The sequence below is a fragment of the Amia ocellicauda genome, unplaced genomic scaffold (assembly GCF_036373705.1).
Source record: "Amia ocellicauda isolate fAmiCal2 unplaced genomic scaffold, fAmiCal2.hap1 HAP1_SCAFFOLD_101, whole genome shotgun sequence".
Taxonomy (NCBI): Eukaryota; Metazoa; Chordata; class Actinopteri; order Amiiformes; family Amiidae; genus Amia; species Amia ocellicauda.
In genome coordinates, this window is record NW_027102666.1 from 222,624 (window position 1) to 229,796 (window position 7,173).

At 44.4% G+C, this 7,173-nt stretch overlaps 2 non-coding genes across 2 annotated transcripts; both read left to right on the forward strand.

Annotated features, from left to right (window-relative positions):
• The first annotated feature begins 2,548 nt into the window (after nucleotides 1-2,548).
• Nucleotides 2,549-2,622, forward strand: trnav-cac (transfer RNA valine (anticodon CAC)). Its single transcript has one exon. It is a non-coding gene; the product is annotated as a tRNA-Val (tRNA).
• Nucleotides 2,623-4,193: 1,571 nt separating this feature from the next.
• trnav-cac (transfer RNA valine (anticodon CAC)) lies at nucleotides 4,194-4,266 on the forward strand. The gene has a single exon. It is a non-coding gene; the product is annotated as a tRNA-Val (tRNA).
• The last annotated feature ends 2,907 nt before the right edge of the window (nucleotides 4,267-7,173 follow it).

Below are 7,173 nucleotides of genomic sequence, written 5' to 3' on the forward strand. Positions count from 1 at the left end.
GAAAAGGCTCGCTATGGCTACTTTTCTGTCAAGCACATGGTGTAATAGCGCTCTCAGGTTAGCTGCATGGTTAGCTGTTGATGACAGAACCAGTTGCAGAAGCAGTCCAGAACATTCCCCATGTTCAAAGTCCCTTAGTTCAGGTCAGAGTCTGAATCAGTGGCGTAGATGTCGAATTCTTCGTCGCTGCCCCCAGCTTTAACTTCTTTACGGAAGAAATAAGCTTTTAGCTTGCCAGCGGTTTTTCTACTCGGCTCATCCAGGTCATTGAGCAGCTGCCCAAGTTTCTCTGTTATAAACGGCTCCTTTTTCAGCTCCAGCAAAATCTCATCTATGATTTTCTGGACTTGTCCCGCAGTGACATGTATGTGGGAGTAAGACAGCGCCTTGATTAGTGCCGGTTTCAGCCACGGTTTGTTCAGTCTTCTGTAAAACACGTTGAAATAGAACAGGAAATAGTAACGGTCTGGTTCAAACAAACAACTGTGTCTCAACTGACTGGGGTGATTCACTTCACACCCCCGACAGACTTCTTTCAGAGCTCGGTCGATGAGAGCACTCAGAATATACACCAGGGTGCTTTTAACTACTCTGCTTACTTGGTCACATACCCCGGGCATAAATCCTGCGTATTCATCACGCCCCCGGGACAGTCCGATGCTCATTGGGTCGCCTGGTGGTTTGTGGGGTGTTTCTACATCCATTGGACTGACCCCCTCCTGAGACGCACAGACGGTAGACAGTTCGGCAAAATCGAGGCCCTCCATGAGCTCCAGAGGCTGGGGATCCCCGAGACTCATTTGGACATCTATCGCACCGCATGTTGTTTCGTCCTGAGGGACCGGGGTCTGAGGTCTTGGAGGGTAACCGCAGTCAGAGGGTTCCGGAGTATATACAAAATCTGGGGAATAGAACCAGGGGTGATCCCGGGTTTGATGAGGCCTGTAGAGCCTGTCGACGTCCGCAGCTTTCGGGTAAGACATTCTCTTTAATTTTAAACCATGAATGAATTGTTGCGCCTTTTATCCTATCTCTTCACTACGTCACGACACACCGCCCTCTTAGAAGAGAGTAGCCCCTGAGCCGTCAGACGGCGTCAAACATAATTTCAGTAACCTGTTTTTCTGGATCCTCCACACCCCCTTCAATAGGGTTTGTAATCAGGGTACTGCTAAACAAAACCTTACGATCTGTAGTTAGAGATAGACTCTTCACCACTCTACCATAGTTCTGCAAGCTTTCCCATTCACCACCTTTCAAAACCCTGAGTCGGAGACTCCATTTTGCATTCTCTTGGACCCTCTTGCAAGCCTTCTAGAGTCTTATCCACAAGCCCCAGATCTCTCCAGGCCATCACCTTCAACCAGTCCTCATAAGAGTATTCAATTACCGTCTCAAAAGATTCCAACGTACCCTCCTTCTCTCCCAAAGCAAAAAGCTCCACTCCAACATAGCTGGGATCCCTTTTAAAGCGGTAACCCCGTCGAGCCCCCCAGAACAACACCCAGGAGCGTTCAATCTTTAAATTGGTGAGTACAGGAACCCTTGCCCGGGATTGTTTCTTGCGGGGTTTCATGTTGATGTCGCTGGACATGTTGAAGAAGCGGGATGTTTCTGATGCTGAGAATTAAAGAGGTATTGCCTAAAAGCAGCGCGGGTTCTTAAATAGAGAGGAGAGTTTCGGGGCATTACCTTCAGAGGGGTGGGGGTATTTATGGGTGGCCTTGTTGTTCAGGGTTTTATGGGTGTACACTTTCTGACGGATATGACGTAGGAATAATTAAGGAAATAACTCTACCTAAAATCACGCCCCCCAATTACGACGTAGGAATATTAATAAGCTTAGGGCATACATCATAACAAAATAGGCCGCGCCCAAAAAACCCTACTATCTACTCTTATGTAGTTGAAGGCGCAGTATAGCTCTGATAGTCTGGTGGTGACGGAAGACCACCAGCCGTTTGAACAAGCCATTCAGCATCACCTTGTTGGGCTAAGTGCAGGCACTGTCAGAGCGCAGGGCGACCTGCCTTTGAAAGAGTTTCCTAAGTGTCCCGAAATCGGTGCACTCAGAGCGTCCGTCCGTCGACAGGTTGAAATTGTAAACGCGGGTGTAGCCACTTTTAATTAAAATCTGATGATGATGATGATGATGATGCTGTTCTTGCTGTTGTTCTTGTTGTTCTTGTTGTCGTCGTGGTCGCTGTCATTATTATTGTTAAAGTAAAGCAGTAGATAGATTTGTTGCTACCGTAAGGTGTAGAAGGCACAATAGCTCTGTGATTGTCTGATGGTGGCACAAGACAAGCAGCAGCTGTTTGAACAAGCCATTGAGCATCACCTTGTTGGGGTAATTGTAAGTCTTGTCACAGCTCAGGGCGTTCTTCCTTTGAAAGAGTTTCCAAAGTGTCCTGATGTGCCCTTGAGCAATGCAAAATAGGTCAGTGAAAATAGAAACCTTTATCTCACAGGCTGGCCCACGGGAAACGCCTGTGTGCGTTTTACCAGCCGGCTTCGATAGGAGTTATTCGAAACACCAGGACGGGTCGTTTTCCGTAGTGTAGTGGCTATCACGTTCGCCTCACACGCGAAAGGTCCCCGGTTCGAAACCGGGCGGAAACAACCCGTGGTGCACGCGTGCCAGTGCCGTGTTACCCGTCCCCCATCTCTCTGCCCCAAGGGTGGCTGTAGTTTTCTCTTCCTCGGAGTGGCAAGAAATCCTGACCTTGAGAACAAACGATGTAAGAAGGGTAGCTTTGCGAGGCGCTGCAACTGACACTTTTAAAATCGATACATGTTGTTGCTGTTACAATACGACCGTAGCAGGATCGGCGACATTGCTGTTACTCTTATGTAGTTGAAGGCGCAAAATAGCTCTGATAGTCTGGTGGTGACGGAAGACCACCAGCCGTTTGAACAAGCCATTCAGCATCACCTTGTTGGGCTAAGTGCAGGCACTGTCTGATCGCAGGGCGTCCTGCCTTTGAAAGAGTTTCCGAAGTATCCCGAAATCGGTGCACTCAGAGCGTCCGTCCGTCGACAGGATGAAATTGTAAACGCTGGTGTAGCCACTTTTAATTAAAATCTGATGATGATGATGATGATGATGTTGTTGTTCTTGTTGATGTTGTTGTTCTTGTTGTTGTTCTTGTTGTCGTCGTGGTCGCCGTCATTATTATTGTTAAAGTAAAGCAGTAGTTAGATTTGTTGCTACCGTAAGGTGTAGAAGGCACAATAGCTCTGATAGTCTGGTGGTGAAGGAAGACCACCAGCCGTTTGAACATGCCATTCAGCATCACCTTGTTGGGCTAAGTGCAGGCACTGTCAGAGCGCAGGGCGTCCTGCCTTTGAAAGAGTTTCCAAAGTGTCCTGATGTGCCCTTGAGCAATGCAAAATAGGTCAGTGAAAATAGAAACCTTTATCTCACAGGCTGGCCCACGGGAAACGCTTGTGCGCGTTTTACCAGCCTGCTTCGATGGGAGCCATTCGAAACGCCAGGACGGGTCGGTTTTACCAGCAGTCTCCAACGGTAACCGTTCTAAGCAAGAGGTGACGGTGTCAGTTTCCGAAGTGTAGCGGTTATCACGTTCTCCTAACGCACGAAAGGTCCCCGGTTTGAAACCGGGCGGAAAGAGCCTGCTGTGGGCCGGCCCTTTTCGTCCTGCTTGCCCTCGTGGTTCCCCGGAGGCGGTAGGTGGATTTCTTCATTGGAGTTTCCGAAATTGGTGGACTCAGAGCGTCCGTCCGTCGACAGGTTGAAATTGTAAATGCTGGTGTAGCCACTTTTAATTAAAATCTGATGATGATGTTATTGTTCTTGTTGTTGTTGTTGTTGTTCTTGTTTTTCTTTTTGTCGTCGAGGTCGCCGTCATTATTATTGTTAAAGTAAAGCTACCGTAAGGTGTAGAAGGCACAATAGCTCTGTGATTGTCTGATGGTGGCACAAGATGAGCAGCAGCTGTTTGAACAAGCCCGTGAGCATCACCTTGTTGGGGTAAGTCTAAGTCTTGTCATAGCTCAGGGCGTTCTTCCTTTGAAAGAGTTTCCAAAGTGTCCTGATGTGTCCTTGAGCAATGCAAAATAGGTCAGTGAAAATAGAAACCTTTATCTCACAGGCTGGCCCACGGGAAACGCCTGTGCGCGTTTTACCAGCCGGCTTCGATGGGAGCCATTCGAAACACCAGGACAGGTCGGTTTCCGTAGTGTAGTGGCTATCACGTTCGCCTCACACGCGACAGGTCCCTGGTTCGAAACCGGGCGGAAACAACCCGCGGTGCACGCGTGCTAGTGCTTTGTTATCTGTCCCTGTAACGCGGCCGGCCATCGTTTTCTCTTCCTCGGAGTGTCAAGAAATCCTGACCTTGAGAACAAACGATCACAGAAGGGTAGCTTTGCGAGGCGCTGGAACTGACAGTTTTAAAATCGATACATGTTGTTGCTGTTACAATACGACCGTAGCAGGATCGGCGACATTGCTGTTACTCTTATGAGTAGATAGTAGGGTTTTATGGGCGCGGCCTATTTTGTTATGACGTATGCCCTAAGCTTATTAATATTCCTACGTCATAATTGGGGGGCGTGATTTTAGGTAGAGTTATTTCCTTAATTATTCCTACGTCATATCCGTCAGAAAGTGTACACCCATAAAACCCTGAACAACAAGGCCGCCCATAACCTGTTGTTCTTGTTGTTCTTGTTGGTCAACTGTAGAGTGTGAATGGGTCGGCTCTTCCTGTAGTGTTTGGGGGTCTTTTTAAAATATACATGTAATGGTTTAGTAAATCTAAACCGTTATAAGATCAACAAGTTCTGTTGTCTGTAATGGTCCCAGGTCTTAACAATGCCAGTTTTGAATAGTGCGTTTATCATATTCACACTGTCTCTGTGTGTCTCTCTCTCTCTCTCGCCCAATCATTTTATAAGATCAACAAGTTCTGTTGTCTGTTATGATCCCAGGTCCTAACAATGCCTGTTTTGCATAGGGTACTTATGTTATCCACACTGTATCTGGCTCTGTCTCTCCCCTCAAATTTAATAAAAAATAAAATTAAAAAAGAGGGTGTGTGTGTGGGTGTTTGTGTGTATAGGTTAATTGTTTTAAAAAAAAAAAAAAAAAAGCTGTGGTTATATTTTATCTCTCACATAATGTGTTCAGTGGTTTTACTTAAATACATTCTAGGGTCTTAAAGCTCATAAGAGTTAGACTTAAGATAAGGATATGCTTTTAAGGTATTTTAGCAGTCTCAATCCCTGATGATAAGGAATCGTTTAAAAAATAAAAACAACTGATCACTCAATGCTAAATAGATCACAACACTCAAGGCTAAATCACTCACACCATGGGTGGCGGGGGTGGGCTCAGACAACAGTACGTATGGCATGTGGTATCAAAACATTCAGAATACTTTTAACCTATATAATTTATAAGCTTTGTAAAATAAACCCAAATATCTCTTTTGCGGGGATAAACGCTGTTCTGAGTAGTTTGTGACTTGTATAATACAAAACAAAGCATCGCTATTAAAAAAAAAAAAAAATCACTGTAAAAGCGCTAGTTATTTTAGATCTTTATAGTTATTTTCTTCGCTCAGGTTGTTTTTTAGCGCTTATAAAGGCCTGAAATATTCTTAGTGGTTTGTTGACTATAGGTCATGATGCTTAAAAATATTTTTTTGAGAGACCTAAAGGTTCTAATAAAAGTTTAGAGTAGAGAGGAAGAGATCGTCTCCATCTTGGTTTCTATTTGAAATTTGATGCAGTGTCATTTTATTGGTTGGTTTTGATATGTTAATTGGTAACAGGGCGGCACAAAGGCCAGACCAGAACAATGCCTTACAAGCAGATCCGGCATGTGGCCATCAGTATAAGTATGAAGGTCTGGTCTTCAGCTCGACAGACTCATACTGACCTTTCGATTTAAGACTAAAGATCAACAATGTCCGGAAACAACATCAGCGACTTCGATTTAAACGAGTTTTTAGGCAAGTCTTCAGATTATTTTCATTGACTCAGAGCGTGTTGTGTGCATGTATTGTAAATAAGGCTATAACATCTGTTTTAAGTTCTGTAAAATTATTTTTCAGCCAGTCAACAGGAGTTAATTCCCAACGCTGAGGAGATCATCTGGAACAACGACGGTAAGATTTTTGTGTTTAAGCTCATGGGTTCTTATGTATGGGTGTGTGTGGTTTTGAAGCGGCTCATTAGAGTTATGAAAACGTTTTAATATATATTAATGCCGGTCTCTTTAATTACACAGAAACTATCGAAAGGCCTGTGATTAATGTCTCGACCAAGAGAAGTAGTTGTCCCTAGACAGGCTGTCTGCCGACCGGGTAAGAACTAAACCCCTGTTTGTTTGTATAACGTTTCTGTAAGATGTTTGAGTCCAGTTTTGTTAATTTTAAAAAAATTATCCTGTCTAACAGTATTAAGAAACGTGGTTCGAGACAACGAAAGGCCTTCCACATCGAGGGCTTGTTTCGTTTTACCTTCGAGAACCGTAACCTTTCAAGAATCTGAAAGGCCGTCAGCCCCGGTATCTGATAGCTGTGAGTATATGTCTGCAGCCTGTAAGAGGTAAAAGCTTTTTATAAAGCGGTGTGGTTAAAGGTTAAACATGTCTCTTACCTTCACAGCGGTGCAAAAAGCTAAACCAGCCGAAAAACATAAGAAACGATTATTCTGTGGAGGTAAGTAAGATCTTTCAAACTTTAATGTTTTTAAAAGGGCTTTGTTTGCCCGTTGAGGGCTAATATTTAAGCGATGGGTGACCGTTTCCTGTAGGGCGGGGGGTTCTGGGAAAGATCTTTAGAAGTCCGGACAGGTCTATGCTTGTTTCTGGGGAACGTGTTTAGAAATGACCGATTGCCGTACCGTCTGGTTAGGAAGTAAAGCCGTCCGAAAGGGTTTAGTAAGTTGTTTGGCTTATCTCCCGCTATTATACTTCTGTTTTAAAGTGGTTGTAGGAAAAGGCTTGAAGGTGTTCATTGTATTTAATATTTAAACAGATTGTGAAAACGTTTGTGAAACAGGAAGTCCCGGGATCAGGAAGCGTTTACACTTGGAAGGTTCGTTTAAAAATGAAATGTTGTTGTGTGTGTGTGTGTTTTATTAACAATATTACAGTTTTTAAAGAAACATTTAAGAAACAGTTTATTTACAGCGGCTTCT